At 39.2% G+C, this 25288-nt stretch overlaps 1 protein-coding gene and 1 pseudogene across 15 annotated transcripts in view; one reads left to right on the forward strand and one right to left on the reverse strand.

The window, feature by feature from the left end:
• PPFIBP1 (PPFIA binding protein 1) overlaps nucleotides 1-25288 on the reverse strand; it is a 207300-nt gene that overhangs the window by 123077 nt on the left and 58935 nt on the right. For all 15 annotated transcript variants that reach the window (NM_001304798.1, XM_024991420.2, XM_024991422.2 and 12 more), the window contains one exon: nucleotides 10248-10345. The gene's annotated coding sequence lies outside the window, so the exon portion shown is untranslated. The remainder of the gene's footprint in view (nucleotides 1-10247; nucleotides 10346-25288) is intronic.
• Nucleotides 11345-12401, forward strand: LOC781688 (GTP-binding nuclear protein Ran-like; annotated as a pseudogene).

The raw sequence follows: 25288 nt of genomic DNA on the forward strand, positions 1-25288 counted from the left end.
TCCATGGTGAGATGGAAGAAGTCCAATGCAGTTCCAGCTCTTTTTAGTAGTTTTCTCAAAATGGTTGGTGGTATTCCTGTTCCATCCTCAGGCCCAGCTACGATGCCCTCCATGCTATACCAGATCCAAGACACTACTCTCTCTGATGGTTAATAAGCATTTACATGAGTTAATGAACACAATGGACAGGAAATTATCTAAGTTGAAATGATGCACTAGATTCCTATTGTGCCCTCAGGCACCCAGGCACCATGGAACAGATTTCTCCCGGCTCTTTCGTTTATTTAGTATTCATTCACTTACTGAGTTTATTTAGTATTCATTTATTTAGTATTCATTCACTTTCTGAGGTCCCACTATGTGCTGGCCATTATTACCTTTCATGCCAGGGACAGGAGGATACACAAGAGGTTGTTCCTATTCTACAGGATGTTCAAAGTGCATCAGAGGTGTTAACTGTCGTTTATATTCAACAAAGGGAGTCACTAATTAGCCTTCATTTTACTTGAAGCTGGGATTACCTGGTGGCTCAGATGGTAAAGAATCTGCTGGCAATGCAAGAGACCTAGGTTTGACCCTTGAGTCGGGAACATCCCCTGGAGAAGGAAATGGCAACCGACTCCAGTATTCTTGCCTGGAGATTTCCATGGACAGAGGAGCCAGGTGAGCTACTGTCCATGGGGTAAGCAAAGTTGGACACGACTGAGCGACTAACACTTTCACTTTTTCACTTTTACATGAAGCTATTTGAAAAATGTGTTCTGGATATTGGTTATAGTACCAACTTGAAATACATTTTTACCTTGAATGATTGGCTTTCTACATGAGCTATAAAGCTGAGCTGAGGGAGATTCCTGCTACAATATCTGGGATTATTTTGCTTATATTATACAGTAGATGTTTATGAATTTTCCCACTAGCTAAAATTTATTTGTAATCCCCAAACCATTATCAATGGTGCTTCTGCTGTTGTTCATGGCCATACACAGAGCAGCAAAAAATCTGAGTGCCCACGTGCACAGTCCCAGCTGAGGTTGAACAAGGCAATGCTCTGCCTTCTTGTTTCAGCTCAGCTCTCCTACTACAAACAAGTGTCCCAGGGACTTCCCTCGCAGTTCAGTGGTTAAGACTCCAGGCTTCCACTGATGGGGACACAGGTTTGACCCCTGGTCAGGGCACTAGGATCCCACATACCACATGGTGAGGCCAAAAAAAATTAAGTAAGTGTCCTTTCCATGATCTATCCTGTGTCATGTTTCACACTCACATGCTTTTGGTTGGTGATTTCAGTGTTTAAGATGGTTCCCATGGGGAGGGAGGAGGGAGGAGGGTTCAGGATGGGGAACACATGTATACCTGTGGTGGATTCATTTTGATATTTGGCAAAACTAATACAATTATCTAAAGTTTAAAAATTAAATAAAATTAAAAAAATAAAATAAAAAATAAAAGTCAAAAAAAAAAAAAAAAAAAAAAGATGGTTCCCAAGCACTTCAGCATTTCTAAGTTCAAGAAAAGCTGTGATGAGCCTGGTAGAGAAAATGCATGTGTCAGATAAGCCTAGTTCAAGCATGAGTTACAGTGCTGTTCATCGTGAGTTCAATGTTAATGTATCAACAACATGAAATAAGGTCCCTTTTAACAGAAAGAAGGTTATGGACTGGTCAGTTGGGAAAACACTGTGACAGGCGCTCACAGGAACCTAAGCCTGTGTATCCCCTAGGAGCAATGGCTCAGGAAGCTCTAATCCAGAGTTCTGGCAACTTTACAGACAGTAACTACTACAAATAACCAGAATCAGCTGGATTTTCAGTGCAAAGAACCAGCCATAACACACTGATTTTTTTTTTTTCCAGTTCTACCTCCTGAGGATTCAGTAAGACCACAAAGTGAGGACGCAGAACTCACTTTCTGCCAAGTGAAAAAAGTCAAATATCACATAATCTCACTTATGTTGAACCTAAAAAACAAACAAAATGAAAACAGACTCAGAGATAAAGAGAATGAATGGCTGGCTGTCAGAGCAAGGAGGATGTGGAGGAGGGTGGAATAGGTGAAGGGGATTGAGAGGTACAAACCTCCAGTTATACAACAAGTCATGGGGATGTGACACACAGCATAGGAATTATGGTCAATGGTGTTATAACAACCTTGGGGACAGATGGTTCCCAGACTCATCATGGTGAGCATTTCACTGTTGTTGCTGTTGTTCATTTGCTCAGTTGTGTCTGATTCTTTGCAACCCCATGGACTGCAGCACACCAGGCTTTCCCATCCTTCACTATCTCCCAGAGTTTGCCCAAGCTCATGTCCATTGATCATTTCACAATGTATGCACGTGTCAAACCATCTTGTAAGTATATCCAAAACTAACATTATTGTATGTCAACTGTATTTCAATTTTTTTAAAAGAAATGACAAAAAAGAAAAAAGAAACCACCTTCCGGGTATTGTAACACTTCAGTAGAATTAGTTGGTTTTTTCTGTCCCTGAAGAGTCACTCAGACACAGTCTCCCAAAGAAGGTCAAAGTAAATGGGTATTGGGGGCATTACCGTTTTCTCTTGGGAGACGTCTTGTGCTTAAAGGCCTGATACTCCTTGAAGACCATTTATTTTCTGCTTTATACAATACTTGGTTTTTTGAGCACCCCAATAATCTGAGTGAAAGCTCCCTGAAAGGAGTAGTCTGTGCCAGACCTCAGCTAAGATCAAGTCAGACCCTGAAGAACCAAAAAGCCCACTTTTTTAGTCAAATAATCATTCTTTAATTTACAAAAATTTATAAACAGTAAGACTACTTAAGTCCCACCAAATTATGCAAAACTTTTGAGAATGCCCCAGAATCCCACATTTCCCTTGTAAAAGTTAATCTCAAAGCATGAAACAATTTCCCGACATGAGTATACTATACTAAGAGGCCAGACTCTCTGCTCCAGGGATTTCATGCCTTAGATCCAGAAGCATTAATGGAGAGTTCCATCCTGTCGTCTTGACTGTCTCCCAAGGTTGAGATAGTATTTATCTGTTAAACAAAACAGTCATCCAAACAGATCTCTTGAAATGCTTCCAGGCAAGATGAGAGGCCAAGGCAAGGAGGAGGAACAGCAAATCAGAAACCAAGGGCAAGAAAAGCTGGGCCCAAAATAAATATAGTACAAAATGCCCAGAATAGCCCAGAAAGACAGCTGATGACCTTTTCTTTTAAAATCTCTTCATCTCAGTATCAAATGGCACAAGGATCCAAAGCCAAGCATAATTACCACTACAAAGGTAAGAGAATAAAATACAGACGAACAAACAAACAAGAAAAGATGATGGTACAACAACATGTATTTTGAAATACAAACTTAAAACACAGACAACAAACACAATTATTGCACCAAACACAGGAGTCAGTTATCAGCAAGGCACTACACCTCAGTTCCAGGTAATGGCCACAGGAAACTGCCAAGGCTATTTCAAACTCTGAATGCAACGTAATATTTAAAAGGAGATAGAACACTTTCTTTTTGCCTGAAGACTAAATGGATCCTGCTACAATGGCTGTGAACTGCCACACCCCTAATTTAAGTTGCCTCTTGGTTGGGGCATCTCTGGGAGAGGCCAGCATTACAGTACGTAAGGAACACTGAACACATCCTGAGGATCCAACTTCAGTTCTGTGATTCTGACGCACAAAGTCCTGTGTTTGTTGCTGTTCAGTCCCTAAGTCATGCCTGACTCTTTGCAACCCCAGGGACTGCAGCCTGCCAGGCTTCCCAGTCCTTCACTATCTCCTGGAGCTTGCTCAAACTCATCCATTGAGTCAGTGATGCTGTCCAACCTTCTCATTCTCTGCTGCACTCTTCTCCTTTCCCTTCAGTCTTTCCCAGAATCAGGGTCTTTTCCAACAAGTCGGCTCGTCCCATCAGGTGGCCAAAGTATTGGAGTTTTAACTTCAGCACAAAGCCCTGAGCTACTAAGTAATGGATTTAAGAATGACTGAAAATACTTATCTCACTTCTTCACTCTCAAAGCTATGGAGATCCTGGCTAACTGAAATTCTGGTGCCAGAACCCAGGTTTCCCCAAAACATCACAATTTTATTTATTTTTATTTTGTATTGGGGTATAGCCCACTAGCAATGTTGTGGTAGTTTCAGGTGAACAGCAAAGGGACTCAGCCAATACATAAACTTGTATCTATTTCCCCCAGATTCCACTTCCATCCAGACTGCCACATAAAATTGAGCAGAGTTCCATGGTCCTTGTTGGTTATCCATTTTAAATATATCAGTGAAAATATCATAATTTTAAACCATAGATCCACTAAAATAGGAGTCAGAACTCCCACCAACCTAATTCCTCCTTAAACACTGATGCAAATACATACCTGAGTGCCATCATAGATGCTAGGGCCTCCTCGTTAACTATGGATATGCATGGCGACTTAAGAGAAACAGATACCACCTTGCAGTTACAGAGCCTGTGCACGCACAAGCCTGCACACACATGCCCCCTACATATTGGTTATTTAAATATGTAAACATTTCCTTCTCTCTGTCAACAGTTACCCTCTTGCGTATCTGGATTAAGGAGAGAAAAAGTCAAAGGCACTGACCACCAGTTTCCCAATATGTGAGGGGAAAAGGAACAACCAAGAATAAATAGATGACTATGACTTCAGCCAGTTGAGACAAGAACTTCAAGCAGCCCTTCAACTCCATCTACTCACGCTCACACTCAGGGATGCTTAAGGGAATCTAACAGCCCAGCTAAATTTCCATTTGATTGCAAAGGTGATCTTAGATACTTCATGAGACAGGGAGAGATTACTAGAGGGAAGAAAAATGGAAAGGAAAAGCTTCCATAAATTTAATGAATAAATTTATTTATGTATTATCTCAGGGTATGATGAATCAAAGAAGCGCAAGACAAAACCACATATGTGACACATGACTCCAAACAAGGTAGCCATCTCCAAGTAGTATTTTCAGAATGTTTAGTACAAATTGTCTAGAATAAGGAATATTTGGTCCAAAATATGTAGTCAGGAGTTAAAAAACTTCAAATCCCACGTAATAATTAAAGTGATAGGGACCTTCCCTGGTGGTCCAGAGGTTAAGAGTTCACCTGCCAACGCAGGAACACAGATTTGATCCCTGGTCCAGGAGGATTCGACATGCCTTGGGGCAACTAAGCCCATGCTCCACAACTACTGAAGCCTGCATGCCTAGAGCCTGTGTCCACAAGATAAGCCACTACAATGAGAAGCCTGTGCACTGCAATGCAGAGTAGCCCCCACTTGCCACAAGCAATGAAGACCCAGCACAGGCCAAAGAAAAATAAAGAGATAAAATGAAAGAGACTGGAAGAAGGGTACAGACAGAGAGCACAAAAGGGGAAGTTCTCTGGGAAAGGACACTGTCTCGGTGGCTACAAATCGCCTCTTAGAAACCACTGCACGAGCAGGTAGAATGATCCCATGGGAAGCCTCAGGAATGACCTGCACATTCCCACAGCCTTCCTCCGCCTGATGAAGAGGCTTTGATGAGCCCCCACCTCATTCCTGTACTTGGTCTATTCAGCCTCAAGGCTAGTATAACCAGAGAGCTTTCACCACCATCACCCGTGATTACATCAGAGAGACCAGGGTGTTGCCTGCACACTAGGCAAATGGTATTTCTTCTGTTTGCCAGTCGCCAGAACAAATAAATGGGTCAAAGCACAAATATTCCAAAGTTCTCCATTTACTTTAAATATTCCCTACATGCCCTCCTGCATCAGCTATTAGCATATGCCTGAGTGTATGGATGTGAGAGTTGGACCATAGAGAAGGTTGATGCTTTCAAATTGTGGTGAAATTTGAAAAATTGATGCTTTCAAATTGTGGTGCTGGAGAACTCTTGTGAGTCGCTTGGCTTACAAGGAGATCAAACCAGTTAATCCTATAGGAAATCAACCCTGAATATTCGATGGAAGGATGGATGCTGAAGCTGAAGCTCCAATACTTGGCCACCTGATGCGAAGAGCTGACTCATTGGAAAAGACCCTGATGCTGGGAAAGACTGAAGGCAGGAAGAGAAGGTGGTGACAGAGGATGAGATGGTTGGATGACATCACAAACTCAATGGATATGAGTTTGAGTAAACACCAGGAGATAGTGAAGGATAGGGAAGCCTCACATGCTGCAGTCCCTGGGGTCGCAAAGAGTCAGACACGACTTAGGGACTGAACAACAAGAACCCCTGGGTATAAGAACATAGGGCTCAAAACCTAAAAGCAATTATCTTGAGTATTACTTAAAAGTAATAATGATAACACTATTTAGGATTCTTATTAATTCAATTGAATCCAGTATTTCATTTTCAAATATCATTTTTACCATATAATTTCTTCAACATGTGGAACAACAAAACAAACTCAAATTAGTGACACACCCAACTGTGGGACTGTAATGTGAGAACTGAGAATTTACATACGTACATGAGATAAAGCCAACGCAGTTTCCATAATCCAGTTATGCCATATACAATGTCTTGAATATTTATTTATGTTGTTTAACATAAACATCCTTTCATGAATAAAGCAAGTGTATGAAAGCTGGTTAAAGTAAATGCCAGTGTGAAAGTGGATTTATATATACTCACATAACTTTACATCAATCACAACAGTCAGGTCATTTGTTTTTTATCTGCAGTGGACATTAACTGTTTTGTGAATTTAGGTCATATCTTAAAACTGTTCCTTCCTCTACTATCGTTAAGTGCTGAAATCTGCTGTCATAAGACCTTCTGACTTGGGGAAACCCATGAAAGAATACAGCTTTTAGAAAAATAAAACTACACCCCAAACTAGATACTATTAAATTTAGAGATTCACAGAATCTTCCTTTGTCTCAAAGTCTAACTTTCTAATTTTACAGATGAGAAAACTGAGACTCAGGACTAATGCTATACCTGAAATCCCACAGATCATTTGTAGAGAAGTCAGAACTAGAATTTCAAAGTCTTGGGTCAAATGTTGTCTTAGACTCAACTCACTCTAAAAGTTTCCTTCGTAGAACAAATATTCATTTGTGAGATCATAATCTCACCGAGGGCAAAATTATGCTTAATCTACAACGGACACCCCAAAAGTTAGTCCAGAATTTACCAACAGGTGGAAAGACGTCACTAGCCACAGTCAGTTGGAACGGACACCCTATACCAGCTGCGGTTGTAGTGAATCACCCACAGAGCCTCTCACTAAAGCTCCCTGCTACATACACACACTTATTTGCAAAATGCCTGATACGAGTTGAGAGTGAAATAAATAAAATCATGATTTTCCTTTGTGCAAAATGACCCAGCTCTCTTGTGAATCTTAGCTCGTCTGGTCTATTCTTGAAACAACCAAGTACAGCAGTTGCAACAAGCAGAAGTGTCTTTACTGACTCACGCTGGGGAGGGACCTGCCAAGGACACAGACAAATGTTTCCCTTCAGCTTTCCTCTGAGTTTCAGTTTAAGGCGAGGCAAGTCAGAAAATACATTTGTTAGTGTTCTCCACGCTTCAAAAAAAACTATGTTAATCTCATACTTTAAAAAAATAATCTGAAAACTTCTACCAAGTATCCGATGCAAACACATAATATCAGTCACAGTAAAAATCAGAAAAATAGTAAGAATAATGGCTATCACTTTTAGTGCCAGTGCAATGCACCCAGCACACTCCTGGCACTGTGGAAGTACCCTGTCACAGGAAATCTACAAGGTGGGTGTGTCAATATCCCCATTTTACAGATCAGGAAGCTGGTGGGAAAGATTACAGGGAAAGAAAGTGAAGCTGTGATCTGACACAGAACAGTCTCCTGGCAAAGCCCACATACTCACATCCTGTATTTACTTGAAAAATACATTTGTTCTTAGTTTGGTAATTTCATTAAGTTCATTCTTGACTCATACTTTAGGGACTGGTTTTTCAAAGTTTCCTTAAAACAGGAGTTAGACTTAACAAGGGCTTCCCTTGTGGCTCAGATAGTAAAGAATCTGCCTGCAGTGCAGGAGACTCAGGTTCAATCCTTGGGTCAGGAAGATTCCCTGGAGAAAGGGGTGGCTACTCACTTCAGTACTCTTGCCTGGAGAATCCTATGAACAGAGGAGCCTGGTGGACTACAGTCCATGGGGTTGCAAAGAGTCGGACACAACTGAGAGACCAACAGTTTCATCAGACTTAATAAATTTGTCTAAAAATGCTTTGAGAGCTCCCGCCTGCCTGCTGAAATCAATTTTTATTTCTCTGTTCATTTCCTAGACTCTTCAGGTCTTATAAGCTGGTTCTTCCCCTAGGTTATCACTTTTCCAGATTCTTGATCTGGCGGCTGACGTATCCTAACCATTTCCAGGGTAGTCCATACACATTTGTCTTCTGGATCTGACTTCTCTCTTCTATCGTCCCTTCCTGAAACGAATCAAAGCCCTCCTCTGCCAGGAGAGCAAACCTTACCACATCACAGGCTTATCATACAGGGCTTCTGCCCAGCCACACCCTCAAGAGGATTTCACATTCCTGACCAGCAACGTTCAGAACATCATGCTGAAGCAGACACATCACCTGCCTTCCTAAAATCCAGTTGTCTGCTTTCAAAGACGCTTATTACCTCAACATCACTCCACAGGGCTGCTGAATTCAAATTACTTGAACTTAGTCCCTGACCAAAATAAAATCATCACCAAAAGATGTGCACAAAAACATTCCCTGGAGCACTATTTGTAATACATCCAAACTGGAAACTACCAAAATAGCCAGCAACTATAAAATACATGTACAACTGAATAGCATGACAGTTAAGGAGAATGAAATAAATTAATTATATACAATATCATACAGGAATTTCACAAACATAATAAGCAAAATAAGCCAGACACAAAAGAATATAAACTATATGATCTATTTATATAAATGATAAAAATAGGCAAAATTGTATCAATGGCATTAGAAATCAGGAAATTGGTTACTCATGGGAGCATTAGGGGAGGAGAGTAGGAGGGGCTGGTAATTTTCTGTTTTCTTGCACTGGTTACACAGATGTGTGCACTGTGTAACAATCATTCCATCAAGCCATCCACTTATAATTTGTGTACTTTGTTCTGTGTATAAGATACTTCAATAAAAAGCCTACTGAAAGAGACCCTGGAGAACATCTGGTCTGCTCTCCTTAACAGGCATAATAGTAACTGTTTCCTGTAGATGTTAAGTATCCCAGAGACACACAGAGATTCGCGGAAAGGTCAGTCTAGACATTAGATCTCTTAACTCCCCCTCCAGATACCAAAAGTACCTCTCAAACTTCGGAAGATGTTTCTCTAACTTCCTTTCCTGTTGTGACTACAGCCAAGGTTTAGAAGAATCAGGACAACATTTCTATGAAGAACACAACCCAGAAGGTTCCAGTCTGAACCTGGAACTCAACAACTGAGCCAGGATGAGGATTTCAACATTATTTAGAAAATGGCTAATGAGAAAAGTCAGACAGCATGGTGTTCACTCTCGGTTCCTCCCCTTCCTAGCTGTGTGATCGTCTGTAGCCTCCTTACCTCTCTCTGAACCTCAGTATACTCACCTGGATCACCATCACTAAAATATGGGCTCCTACTTTGCAAGGCTGCCGCAAGTGCAGCACAAGACGATGGTGTCAGAGCAGTGCCTGGCACATGACAAGCACTCAGAAAAAGCGTTTGCTGAATGAATATTGATTGAATTCAATCAGTCGAGTGCTTGTCTTTTAATAGAAGTTCAATACATAGCTAAGTATCACTACTATTACAGAGCAAAAGAAACAAGGAGGAAAAGATAAGCTTACACTGGAAACACCTACTTCTCTAAGTCTATGGAGTCATTAACAGGTTGACCAACAATTCTCACTGACTCACATGGTGCGCTAAAAGAACCTGTAGGGTAAGGAGCAACAGAGGATTTGCGAAAAGGGTGGTGCTTTTTACATGCTACCAGGTCTACTTTCCCTCTTGACACCAAAGAAAGATTTACTCACTGACTGTCACAACATGTCTAAGTTCTACAACCCTCTATGTTAGTCATATTACTTTTAGAATTTAAAAAATTTTAAGGAGAGGAAGGGGTCATAAATTATCATAGACTTTATGAGCAGACTATGCAGACGAGCAACTTTACTACTGGGGGAAAAATTTACACACTGAGTGTACAGAAAGGTAATTGCAGGCTATGAAGATACAGAAATGAACAATAGTGAGGAGAGAGTTTACTTACATTTTAAAAAACAAGTTTAACAGTGAGTTTTTTTTTCTTCAGCTCTTCAAATCTTCCATGTACTTGTTAGCAGTCTGATCCATGAAGTTCTTTTTATACTGAAAAGAAACAAATACAAAGGAGATAAATTAAAACCAACTTCAAACTATGACACACCATAAAAAAGACCCTATAGATGGTGAATTATTATATAAGCAAAGAACATCAAACTAGATAACATGTGTGCAATTAAAAAAAAAAAACAATAAAATGTGGGACTTCCCTGGTGGTCCAGTGGCTAAGACTCTGTGTTCCCAATGCAGGGGATCTGGGTTTGGTCCCTGATCAGAGAACTAGATTCCACACGCAGCAAACAAGAGTTCTCATGCTGCAACTGAAGATCCTGCATGCCACTATGGAGATCAAAGAATCCCTGTGCTACAACTAAGACCCAGTGCAGTCAAATAGATACATTTTTAATTAAATAAAAATTAAAAATGAATAAAAACAATAAAATGTGTTAAGGACCAACAGATTTAACTAATTTCCTTCCACCTATCCTTCCACTGTTCCTTCCTCTCCCTTCCTTTTCTTCCTTCCCCCCTTCCAGCATTCATTCTTCCTTACTTCCTCAGTTACTGGCCACAACTTCATATATTCCTTGAAACCTGAATTTCAGCAGAAAACTACCATCATTAATTTCTTTTTATCACAAAGTACCTGGAATAGGTTAGATGCTTTATGTTTCCAGAGTAAATGAATTAATCATAGTTCACCAATGCTTAGTTGCTAAGGTTTAAAAAAAGGAAGAAACTTATTATTTTCTTATCCAACAAGAATAATACATAAACAGTATGTAGAAACATATACACTGTTTTTTAGACTTGTGATTCTAATTCCCATAATTCTTTTAAATAGCATATACTTAGAAAAAAATTCCCAGTACTATATACTTGGGCATGAATATCCTCACCATTACCATAGTATCATATATTCTGTTCGTGAAGGAATAATGACGAATAGTAAATGTCCCAATATCTCATAACTACTTCTATCCAAATGAGAAAGTTGAGCGTCTCCATGTCAAATGCTAGAGGCGTGATCTCACATGTGCTTTTCAAATGTACATACGGCTCAGTCAGATGGGCGCGGAGACGCTTCTGGAAGTAACATCGCGATGGCTGCCCAAGGAGAACCCCAAGTTCAGTTCAAACTTGTTTTGGTTGGTGATGGTGGTACCGGAAAAACTACATTCGTGAAGCGTCATCTGACTGGTGAATTTGAGAAGAAGTATGTAGCTACCTTGGGTGTTGAGGTCCATCCTCTTGTGTTCCATACCAACAGAGGACCAATTAAGTTTAATATATGGGATACAGCTGGTCAGGAGAAATTTGGTGGACTGAGAGATGGCTATTATATACAAGCTCAGTGTGCCATTATAATGTTTGACGTAACATCAAGAGTTACTTACAAGAATGTGCCTAACTGGCATAGAGATCTGGTATGAGTGTGTGAGAACATCCCAATTGTGTTGTGTGGCAACAAAGTGGATATTAAGGACAGAAAGGTTAAGGCAAAATCAATTGTCTTCCACCAAAAGAAGAATCTTCAGTACTATGACATTTCTGCCAAAAGTAACTACAACTTTGAAAAGCCCTTCCTCTGGCTTGCTAGAAAACTGATTGGAGACCCTAACTTGGAGTTTGTCGCCATGCCTCTTGCCCCACCAGAGGTGGTCATGGACCCAGCCTTGGCAGCACAGTATGAGCACGATTTAGAGGTTGCTCAGACAACTGCTCTCCCGGATGAAGATGATGACCTGTGAGAAAGTGAAGCTGGGGCCCAGCGTCAGAAGTCTAGTTTTATAGGCAACTGTCCTGTGACGTCAGTGGTGCAGCGTGTTTGCCACTTTATTATATAGCTAAGCAGAACACGTGCTTAATCTTTGGATGCTGAAGGAGATGGATGGGCTTTGGAGTGAATATGGCAGCTTAAAAAAAAACCTTCATTTTTTGGACCCACATATTTAGGTGTTTTGGAACTCAGTTGTTTCCTCCTTGAGTTTCAAATATAAGACTGCTATAGTCACATGACAATATTGAGAGGTGGAATCTTGTTTGTTACTGTCATTCCCATTCCTTTTCGTTTAGAATCAGAATAAAGTTGTATTTCAAATATCTAAGCAAGTGAACTCATCCCTTGTTTAAATGAGCATTTAAAACCGCTAACAGGGAAAGTTGTGCCATGTTACTATTTGAATTGCCTTTGCAATTACCACTTAACTTGAAGTCAGTTAGGTTAAATGCTTCTAATTTTCTGTATACTTAAATCATTTCACACAAACGTAATGAGAAGTCAACAGTATTGTATTTGATAAGAGGTGTAAATACCATCAATAGTTAGGCTAAAATAACATCTACCCCACCTGCCTTTGGGCTTAGGTAGTGTCACCTAGAGATGAGATTTATGTGACCTGTGAAAGGTGGTACCTGTTTCAGATGTTTCAAACAGATACCTTAATTATATTTGCATTTTATGGCAGAAGTAACCATTTTCTAATGTACAGCTTGTCAAAGTCCAATGAAATCATACAAACGGTTGCAGGAACTTGAGGGACATCTCATCTGTTAAATATGAATATGATTGTGCGTTTACTTTTTTGTTTTTTGATGTTACATGTTTAATGTAAAGTTGGCATTCTAGGAAGATGTTCCATGTTTACCTGCTGTTAAGTACTCCCAAGCTTTAAAGGTTATCAAAGATTAAGGATTTCAATGGATATATCACAGCTTTGATGATTTTTCTCTCCCCAAAGAATTTTTTCTGGGTGGTGCAAGAACACCTCAGGATGCTGCAGCATAAAAGTAGGTCTTAGGTAAGCCTCTCAGTGATGTGAACAGACTGCCAAACCTTCAGTAGATTAACCACTTAACATTGTATGGTTTCCACATGTAAACATGAATTGGGTCTGTCTTGCCTGAGTTTGATCTCACTGACACCATACTGTAGCAATTAGAAATCAAGACGAGCTATTTTCCTCTTGTAAGTACTACTGTACTATAGTTCAGTTTGCCAAAGTTCTTCAGATGTCCAATTATCCTTAAATGATTACTTTCCTACCTAAAAGTAGGGAAGGATCCCTTTTAAGTATATGGAAAAATGGACTATAAAGGGTAAAATTGGGTACATTTTAATTTGTTAAAGTATTGAATAAATATTAATAGATTCACTTACAGATTTGAATTGATGTATATGCTATGCTATATTCAGTTCAGAACCAGACTTTAACAGATAATGAAGTTTCCCATGATCAGATGAAATCTTTCATTGAGATACATAAGGGATATGTATTTGTAACCTTACGTAGAATGCCAGTATGACTAATACTCTGAAGCCTAAATGTAACAGTAAAATTTTGGGAGCTACTTGGAGGTGGGAGAGAATTTGAGTCATTCTTGGAAGAAAATTACAAAATATACTGCTTCTACTTTGCCTGGAAAAAAAAAATGTACATATGATCAGGACCAGTTCTAGACAAAATTACGAAGTAGGAGTTTAGCTGTGTCCTTCGCTCTGTCCTTTTGAAGAGCCAGTGACCTCACATACTTAATTAAACACAGAAGCAATAGGATCAGCTCAAAGATTCCAACAACTTAATGGATATGGATCTTGAGAACATTTTCATTAAACAAACAAACAAAGAGCTTCAGAAGAGGCAGGTGCTTAACACTGAAATAAAATGCAATGGAATTTAGGCATGAATGGTGGATAGAGGCTGTCTTGAAGGAATTTCTCAGCTTAGGTCAGCTTCTGTCCATTCAACCTCCCCAAAAACTGACTTCATATATGACCCACACATACACACCAATCCAGGTAAATTTTAAGAAATTAATGATGCATACATAAGCAAACCTGATTTTAAGACTACTGTGTGCTCCAAAAGTAAACAGGAATCTTCATCAGCAGTTTTTAAAGTCAGTGTCTGGGAACCCTACCCAATAGGTGTTTCTAAGAACAGAGGCAGAGATGAATAGATGTGTGGTAGCGGGCAGAGTAATTGCACTTTTAACTGTTTTATACTTTGATCCAAGATTTAAGTTGGAGGATTGGTTCCTTAAGCTGCTTAGAGAAGGGTTCAAACTAAACAGGGATTGCATTAAAAGCTAGGGCAGAAATCCCAATGAGCTCATAACACCGCTGATCTAGAAGCATAATCACACCAAATCCCAACCACCATCTCTAACAGAGCCCCTTATGGGAAAATGTGGGTTCCAGCCTGGGTCCCAGAGCACAGGTCAGCCTGTGTCTGAGCCGACCGGAGCCAGGCCTGCCTTCCTTCTCACCCGGTGCCCTGAACAAAGAGCAGAATGAGGGCCCCCTCCACTGCTATGAGGACTGATTCACAGTGAGGGAACGAAGCTAGGCTGGGGAGGACTCGTGGATATTGCAGAGGTGGGGAGACCGGCGGTGGGGGGGTGGTCCTTGTTAGAAATTACGTGTACAAGGTCTAGATGCTTTCCATGTCAGGACTACCTGAACAGGAATAAAGGAGAAAAAGTAGTGAAACAATTTAAGGAGAAGAAGACATAGCTATGTTCCATAAGACTCACCTTAAAGTCACATGTAAAATTAGAAAACTCTTTTTTACAAGAGTATTATATAAGAAAGTGCTGCCTGAACTTGCTCCAGAGGAATTCATGTTAACTATTAATAAGAAGCACTGGGAACATTCAAGCCTGCCCTCAGCACAGAACTCTGATTATTGGCCCAACCAGGACTGAATACATTATAACATTTATAAACATGAACTATGAGATTTTTTGAGTTTCCATCATGAGCCTTGTTTAAGTAAGTCAAAGATACCCTTTGTGATGCAGTTTTGATCAAATTCAAGAGACTTTAGTCATTTCCTCAGAAATAGACCTAACTATAAATACAAACTAACCAACACAGTCAGCCGCTCACAAAGAGGCTGACTGACAAGTTTAATTTAAAAACAAGAACACATTATTAAACTAAAAAGTTAAGCCATCAAAAAATCGAAACCCATGCAAACTACATTCCTAGCATAAAAACCCTTAGTGTAATGACAAGGATAATTACAAACAACTTTTTATATGACTCACAAACCTTTCCTTTTCAGAGATTACAAAAAAAAAAAAGCAAAACCCAGTATATTTGCATCCATTTAATAACACGAACCCTTAACATCTGCCCAAATCTCAGATTTCAAATACCAAGAAAATTCTCCAAACCACTAAATAAATGACTTCTGTATATCCCTTTGAGATAGAAAACACATTTATCACTATTGCTTATCTTCTAAACCCCTTTGATGTTGTAAAGCATGACCATCATAATGGAAAGTAACACGTCAGACTAATAATTGTTAGGAAGGGAAGTGAAAGTGTGAAAAGTCGCTCAGTCATGTCCAACTCTTTGCGACCCCATGGACTGTACGGTCCATGGAATTCTCCAGGAGTTAGGAAGGAAAGTTACTGCTTATTACAATGCCATATTTCATACTTTAAATGGAATTTGAAGCTCTATTCATGTTAGACAAGCATCTAAAGCAGGAGTCTGTATGCAGGGCAATGTGGTCTGCCACCTGTTTTTATAAAATTTTATTGGAACACAGTCAAGCCCATTAATTTACATATTGTCCATGGCTGCTTTTGCAGAACACAATGACAGTGTTGAGAAGATGCAACAGAGACAGTAAGGTCTACAGAGTATAAAATATTTGCTATCTGATCTGGCCCTTTGAGGAAAAGTTTCCAGACCTTTGGTTTAGGAAACAGCTATTTCTGTGGACTAAATCCTGAAATGAGAAACACTAATCCTAGAGTGGGGCTTCCCAGCTGGTTCAGATAGTAAAGAGTCTGCCTGCAATATAGGAGACTGGGGCTCAATCACTGGGTCAAACTCCATCACAGAGGAGCCTGGCAGGCTACAGCCCATGGGGGTGCAAAGAGTTGGACACAACTGAGTGACTAAACAACAACAATCTAGTGTAGTAATCTTATTGGGTAACTACCTGAGTCACTTCACCTTTAGCTGCTTTCCCTCATTTACAACACAATAAGAAGTCATATGTATTGATAACTTGTGCACCAGATACTATTCTAACAATTTTACTTTTAGTAAATGAACAATAAATTCATTCATTTAATTCTGGGAAAGACAGAAGTAAATTATTATCCCCATCTAACAGATGAGGAAACTGAGGGAGAGGGGTTAAATAACTTACAAAAGATCACATTGCGATTAAGTGGAGAAACTGGGATCACAACTCAGGCAACATGGGTCCTGAGCTGGTATAATTAATAATAATTTCATTTCATCAAAGTCACAGATAATAAAAGGAAAACTCAAATCGTTTGTTAGTTAGAAATATTAGGCGAGTACAATGAAGTATACCCTGTATGGTATAGGATAAGATACCTAAAACAAGAATATAAATGCACAGCCATAGCTACTTAAAGACCTTTCTGATTTGCTAACCTTGGCATATTGGGAAAACAAAAGTTACAATACTCTTTATTTTTTACCATGAGTAATGAAGGAATCAAATGAACTGACCAATGTCTTATCTTTCCCCTGGTAAACAAGGCCTCTCCAGGTAGTTCAGGCCCTTTAGAAAGCCTTCAGGATAGACTTACCAGAGGGATCCTAGGGCTTCCCTGGTGGCTCAAATGGTAAAGAATCTGCCTGCCAATGCAGGAGACCAGGTTTGAACCCCTGGGTCCAGAAGATGCCCTGGCAAAGGAAATGGCAACCCACTCCAGTATTCTTGCCTGGAAAATTCCAAGGACAGAGGAGCCTGGTGGGTTACAGTCCATGGGGTTGCAGAGAGTTGACAGGACTAAACGACTAACTCTTTCACTTTCAGAGGGGATCCTAAATCTTCCAAATTTGTTCCCATCCCATCTTATCCTCCACCTCTTTTCCATTTGGGAAAAGGCTGAGGGAGCATTAGCAGGAACTTTGGTATGACTACTTTTCACACTGGCAGCAAGACAGCACTATCCAGATACCCACCATCACATGACTCAGGAAGATGTTCCCTTCATGAGTTACCTACCACTTTCAGAAGATCTCCAGGAAATCTAGGGGAAATGTGTCACCTAAAATGTGACCCAGTGCTCTTTTGTACTGAATGATAGGTTGACATGATCCAAATAAAATAAGGGGAAAATATACTGCTAAATTACTCATCATCAATTTCACACTTAGAGATGGTCTTAGTCATCTTCTTAAGCTAGTTTTTGATTGGTTCCCACATCTGCAGAGTAAAGTCCAAATCCTCATTTTATCCCTTACCTACTTTTCCAATCTCACTCTGTTTTTGGTCTTTCGTGTAACCTAGACGCTCTTTTCTTTCTCTTTCATGTCAACTCCTGCTTCATCCTACCTACTCCTGCTTCTGAGACCATACTCATTTCATACTACCTTTTTTTCTCTTCTACTGCCAATTCTTACATCCAGGGTACAGGCCAAAACTCTGTACTAAATATTATGGGATATAATTTGTATTTCCCATGAAGGTTGGATCTTCACAATCCAGGAGGGGAAACAAATACATAAAAGACTAAACTAAAGCTGTATATTAAAGGTTCAAAGTGGTATAGGACCCAGATCAGGTGATCTAAGAAGACTTTAGGGAGAGGCCATCACTGTGTGGACCTTGAAGGAAGCGTTGTTGTTCAGTCGCTCAGTTGTGTCCAACTCTACAACCTCATGGACTGCAGCATGTCAGTTTTCTCTGTCCTTCAGTATCTCCTGGAGTTTGCTCAAACTCATGTCCATTGGGTTGATGATTCCATCCAACCATCTTCATCCTCTGTCTCCCCCTTCTCCTCCTGCCTTCAATCTTTCCCAGCATCAGGGTCTTTTCCTGATATAGGAAAAGTAGGCTCTTTCCATCAGTGGCCTAAGTATCAAGAGTTTCAGCTTCAGTCCTTCATCATAGACTGGTTGAGTATATAAAGTTGTAGGAGTCACCATATAGGATAAAGGTTGATAGTGTGGAACTACTGTACTCAATATGCCAGCAAATTTGGAAAACTCAGCAGTGCCCACAGGACTGGAAAAGGTCAGTTTTCATTCCAATCCCAAAGAAAGGCAATGCCAAAGAATGCTCAAACTACCGCACAATTGCACTCATCTCACACGCTAGTAAAGTGATGCTTAAAATTCTCCAAGCCAGGCTTCAGCAATACGTGAACCATGAACTTCCAGACATTCAAGCTGGTTTTAGAAAAGGCAGAGGAACCAGAGATCAAATTGCCAACATCCGCAGGACCATCAAAAAAGCAAGAGAGTTCCAGAAAAACATCTATTTCTGCTTTATTGACTATGCCAAAGCCTTTGACTGTGTGGATCACAATAAACTGTGGAAAATTCTGACAGAAATGGGAATACCAGACCAAGTGACCTGCCTCTTGAGAAACCTGTATGCAGGTCAGGAAGCAACAGTTAGAACTGGACATGGAATATCATACTGGTTCCAAATAGGAAAAGGTGTACATCAAGGCTGTATATTGTCACCCTGCTTATTTAACTTCTATGCAGAGTATATCATGAGAAACGCTGGGCTGAAAGAAACACAAGCTGGAATCAAGATTGCAGGGAGAAATATCAATCACCTCAGATATGCAGATGATACCACCCTTATGGCAGAAAGTGAAGAGGAACTCAAAAGCCTCTTGATGAAAGTGAAAGAGGAGAGTGAAAAAGTTGGCTTAAAGCTCAACGTTCAGAAAACTAAGATCATGGCATCTGGTCCCATCACTTCATGGGAAATAGATGGGGAAACAGTGGAAACAGTGTCAGAATTTATTTTTCTGGGCTCCAAAATCACTGCAGATGGTGACTGCAGCCATGAAATTAAAAGATGCTTACTCCTTGGAAGGAAAGTTATGACCAACCTAGATAGCATATTGAAAAGCAGAGACATTACTTTGCCAACAAAGGTCCGTCTAGTCAAGGCTATGGTTTTTCCAGTGGTCATGTATGGATGTGAGAGTTGGACTGTGAAGAAAGCTGAGCGCCGAAGAATTGATGCTTTTGAACTGTGGTGTTGGAGAAGCCTCTTGAGAGTCCCTTGGACTGCAAGGAGATCCAACCAGTCCGTTCTGAAGGAGATCAGCCCTGGGATTTCTTTGGAGGGAATGATGCTAAAGCTGAAACTCCAGTACTTTGGCCACCTCATGCGAAGAGTTGACTCATTGGAAAAGACTCTGATGCTGGGAGGGATTGGGGGCAGGAAGAAAAGGGGACGACTGAGGATGAGATGGCTAGATGGCATCACCGACTCAATGGACGTGAGTTTGAATGAACTCCGGGAGTTGGTGATGGACAGGGAGGCCTGGCGTGCTGCGATTCATGGGAAGGCAAAGAGTCAGACACGACTGAGCGACTGAACTGAACTGAACTTACATCATAAACTTTAAAGTCAGAGAGCCCTGGGTCTAAAATCCTGGCTCCCTCTGACCAGAAATAGGGTGTGTAGGGATTACAATCAAATAAATCAGGTGGATGCCTAACCATGCTCAAAATCATATTTGTACCTATTCCTCATGTCTTGTTCAAATAATAAAGGCTTTCATGTTATGCCCCCACGTCATCTTCCCATCTCTCACTGCCAACAGCATTTCATGTTTCAACCCATGCATTCATTTGGGCATCTAATGATACATTGATTTCCACTGTGTAAATATCCCCGAAGTATGTTTTGCCTCCTCAGGAAGACTTTGTTGTCAAAGAATAGATTCTTTCAAAGAGACCCTTGGCATTTTCAAATTTTAGGTGCAAGGTCCCTGATGAGTAAGGCTAGTTGAGCTGAGAAGCAAATGTAAATTACAAGCTCGGGCTGTTTGGCTAGTTACATGGGGCCCAGCCAACCATAAACATCTGTATTCCAACATGGTTTTGTTTCCAGTCTATCCAGTAACTCAGATGAACAGACTGAAAACATTTCTTTGTGGGATGGTCAAAAAGCTCATGGCTTAGGGCTACTAATAGAAGTAAAGATCAAGTGAAGCAGTACAACAAAGTGATGACTGTTGGCCAAAAAATAAACAGATATTAAAGAGTTGAAGAAATTATATGTTACAGTTGATTCACAAATCTGAAGTTGGACAAAAAGCTTCAAACTAATCTTTTCAGTGTTACAAAGATTAAGTGTACAATTTTTTGTGTCTTCTCACAGTACTAAGCACTACGCTGTAAATACCAGGTGAATGAATAATCTGATAATCTCTGATGTTCCAAAGTCCTCAATGAACTCACTTTCCATGCCAAAATCAAATTTAATACACTCAAATTTCCCTTGAGGCTCGAAAACTGTAATAGTCACAATGTCTACTGACATGTTACAGCAAATAAGGGCCACATGTTTTTAAATTAACATGTTGCTTCACAATCATATTTGTAGTGTTTAGTAATGGCTTGCTGTTTATCTCATTCTAAAGTTTTATGCCCAGCTTTTCCAATATTGGCAAAATTTTTTTTACTTCCCACAGAAAGATTCTAATTCAAAGATTCTAAGCAATTTTGGAATTCAAACGTTGTTATTCTTTGAACACTTTTGCCGAACTGATTGAAGTGATGAAAGTCCACCATGAAGTTTTATATAAAAATAAATCTATGTACAATTGCATGTGTTATGAGGCAGGGGGTGGGGATGAGAGAATGAACACAGCTCAGCTTCCAAACACACCACTTTTCCTTTGTAACAAATATTTAAATTTCATTTTTTAAATAACAAATATCATGGACCACAGTGAAAATCTTATATATTAAAATTCCACATGAAAAACATTATGAACTATAATGTAAAATACCTAATATATTTAAACAGTGGGTTCCAATTCAATTGGGGGCAAAAATTTTAGAGTAGATGTTCCGATTACTTGCACAATTCTTTTATTTTTAAATTAATTTATTCTAATTGGAGGCTAATTATTGACAATATTGTGTTGCTTTTTGCCATATGTCAACATGAATCAGCCAAGGGTGTACATATGTCCCTCCATCCTGAACCCCCCTCCCACCTTCTTCCTCACCCTATTCCCCTGGGTTGTCCCAGAGCACCAGCTTTGAGTGCCCCACTTCATGCATCGAACTTGTACAGGTCATCTATTTTACATATGGTAATATACATGTTTCAATGCTACGCTCTCAAATCATCCCACCCTTGCCTTCTCCACATAGTCCAAAAGTCTGTTCTTTACATCTGTGTCTCTTTCTCTGTCTTACATATAGGGTCATTGTTACCATCTTCCTAAATTCCATATATATGCGTTAATATACTGTATTGGCGTTTCTCTTTCTGACTTACTTTACTCTGTATAATAGGCTCCAGTTTCATCCACCTCATTAGAGCTGACTCAAAAGCGTTCTTTTTCAGTTGTGTCCGACTCTTTGCGACCCATGGACTGTAGCCCACCAAGCTCCTCCGTCCATGGGATTCTACAGGCAAGAATACTGGAGTGGGTTGCCATTTCCTTCTTCAGGGGATCTTCCCAACCGAGGGATTGAACCCAGGTGTCCCACATTGCAGGCAGATGCTTTAACCTCTGACCCACCAGGGAAGCCCAGTATATGTACCACAATTTCCTTATCCATTGTCTGCTGATGGACATCTAGGATGCTTCCATGTCCTAGGTATTGTAAACAGTGCTATAATGAACATTGGGGTACACATGTCTCTTTCAATTCTGGTTTCCTCGGTGTGTATGTCCAGCAGTGGGACTGCTGGATCATATGGCAGTTCTATTTCCAGTTTTGTTTTTTTTTTAATCTCCACACTGTTCTGTGGCTATGCTAGTTTGCATTCCCACCAACAGTATAAGAGGGTTCCCTTTACTCTACACCCTTTCCAGCATTTATTGTTTGTAGACTTTTTGATGGCAGCCATTCTGACAGGTGTGAGATGGTACCTCGTGATTCTGACATGCATTTCTCTGATAATGACTGATGTTGAGCATCTCTTTCTGTGTTTGTTAGCCATCTGATAGCTTCTTTGGAGAAACATCTGTTTAGTTCTTTGGCCCACTTTTTGATTGGGTTGTTTATTTTTCTGGCATTGAACTAAATGAGCTTCTTGTATATTTTAGAGATTAATTCTTTGTCAGTTGTTTCATTTGCTATTATTTTCTCCCCTTCTGAAGGCTGTCTTTTCACCTTGCTTTTAGTTTGTTTCATTGTATTTGCACACTTCTTGAGGGATAGTCTGGTAGAAATCAGACTGCTGACTGTAGTCAGCCATGTCTTCAGAGGGAAAATATTTTATAAATATTCTGAAATATGTTCTATCTTTTATAAAAATGTAGGGAAAACAACTACTACCTCTACAATGCTAGCCTCTATACCCAAGAAATCCTGTAGAATCAAGTCCTTCCACTTCTATCTTTATTTAATGTGCTACTGCAAATATCACTCAAAAAATATAAAGTCAAACCACTTCAATCCCATCACATTCTGGAAGAATATTCTGAACTAGTGTTAAATGTGTATAGTGATTGTTTGAATAAAAACAATAAGCAGCTCAGTGGTATATAACACTTTATCACACCAGTAGAACTCTGTGAACCAACATACCCCAGTGAGGTAATTATAGCTCTAAAAAGTGGGTTGGCCCATTATGAACTCTATCATTGCGACCCAGCAGTAGGGGCTCTTCCCATTAAACTGCCCCACAAGGAATAGATGTGTTTGCTTTACCAGACTAGGACCATGATCTCTGCATCATCTGTGTTTAGAAAGAAATGGACTGGTGACTTCACTGACCTAATCCCTGAGAATTACGCTCCTGAAACATAAGTTACTGAAAAAAAATATATATATATATTCTCCAATTTCTCCGTCTCTTTTTTTTGCTTGTTCTTTCTCAAGCCTTTATCAAGTTGAGAAAAGCTTTGTATACATACATATATATATATATGTATAACATATATTTTAGAAATCTTATTAATTTTTGCCTAAAAAAACTATGACATTTTGAATCCATTTGTTTGATTTAGTATGAATAGAATGCTAGATTTCAAATTAAAAACAGATATGCAACAAACAATAAAAATTTACTGTATAGCACAGGGAAATATAGTCAATATTTCATAATAACCTATGATGGAAAGTAATTTCAAAAATAATATATGTGTATTTGTATAACTAAATCACCTTGCTGTGTACCTGAAATACTGTAAATCAACTATACTTCAATAAAATATACATATTAAATATATATATAATTTAAAAATTCAAATTGATACAGAAATCAAAAGCTTTTCAGACACACAGAAGTTTGGAGCATTCAGTATCACTAAACCAGCTTTACAACAAATGTTAAAGGAGCTTACATAGTCAGGAAATACAAGAGAAGAAAAAGATCTACAAAAACAAACCCCAAACAATTAAGAAAATGGCAATAGGAACATATATATCAATAATTACTATAAATGTAAGTGGATTAAATGCTCCAACCAAAAGACACAGACTGGCTGAATAGATACAAAAACAAAACCCATATATATGCTGTCTACAAGAAACCCATTTCAGACCTAAAAACTGAAAGTGAGAGGATGGAAAAGTACATGCCATGCAAATGGGAAGCAAAAGAAAGCTGGAGTAGTAATCCTCGTATCAGACAAAGTTGACCTTAAAATAAAGAATATTACAAGAGATAAGGAAGGACACTACATAATGATCAAGGGATCAATCCAAGAGGAAGACAACAATTGTAAATATCTATGCACCCAACATAGGAGCACCTTAATACATAAGACAAACACTAACAGACATAAAAGGAGAAATTGACAGTAACACAATAACAGCAGGAGACTTTAACATCCCACTCACACCAATGGACAGATTATCAAGACAGAAAATTAATAAGGAAACACAAGCCTTAAATGATACATTAGACAAGATGTGTCTCATTGATATCTTCAGGACATTCCATCCAAATGCAGAAGAATACACCTTCTTCTCAAGTGTACATGGAACATTCTCCAAGACAGACCACATCTTGGGTCACAAATCAAACCTCAGTAAATTTAAAAAAACTGAAATTGTATCAAGCATCTTTTCTGACCACAACACTATGAGACTAGATATCAATTACAAGAAAAAAACTGTAAAAAACACAAACACATGGAGATTAAATTATACATTTCTAAATAATGAACAGGTTATTGCAGAAATCAAAAGAGAAATAAAAAAATTCCTAGAAACGAATGACAATAAAAACATAACAACTCAAAACCTATGAGATGCAGCAAAAGCAGTTCTAAGAGGGAAGTTTATAGCAATAACAATCCTACCTCAAGGAACAACAACAAAAAATATCAAATAGACAACCTAACTTTATACCTAAAACAACTGGAAAAAGAACAAAAACCCCCCAAAATTAGCATAAGGAAGGAAATCATAAAGATCTGAGCAGAAATAAATGAAAAAGAAATGAAAGAAACAACAATAAAGATTAATAAAACTAAAAGCTGGTTCTTTGAGAACATAGACAAATTGACAAACCTTTAGCCAGACACATCAAGAAAAAGAGAAGAATCAAATCAACAAAATTAGAAATGAAAGAGGAGAGGTTACAACAGACAATGCAGAAATACCAAGGATTATAAGAGACTATTATGAACAACTATATGGCAATAAAACGGATAACCTGGAAGAAAAGGATAGATTCTTAGAAAAAGTTCAACCTTCTAAGACTGAACCAGGAAGAAATAGAAATTAATGAACATCCCAACTACAAGCACTGAAATCAAAGCTGTGATCAAAAATCTCCCAAAAAACAAAAGCTCAGGACCAGAAGGCTTCACAGGAGAATTCTATCAAACATTTAAAGAGCTAATGCCTATCCTTCCAAAACTCTTTCAAAAAATTGCAGAGGAAGGAACACTTCCAAACTCATTCTATGAGGCCACCACCACCCTGATACCAAAACCATACAAAGACAACACAAAAAAAGAAAACTATAGGCCAATACCACTGATGAACATAGATGCAAAAATCCTCAACAAAATTTTAGCAAACAGAATTCA

Source organism: Bos taurus, chromosome 5 (genome assembly GCF_002263795.3).
Source record: "Bos taurus isolate L1 Dominette 01449 registration number 42190680 breed Hereford chromosome 5, ARS-UCD2.0, whole genome shotgun sequence".
Lineage (NCBI taxonomy): Eukaryota > Metazoa > Chordata > Mammalia > Artiodactyla > Bovidae > Bos > Bos taurus.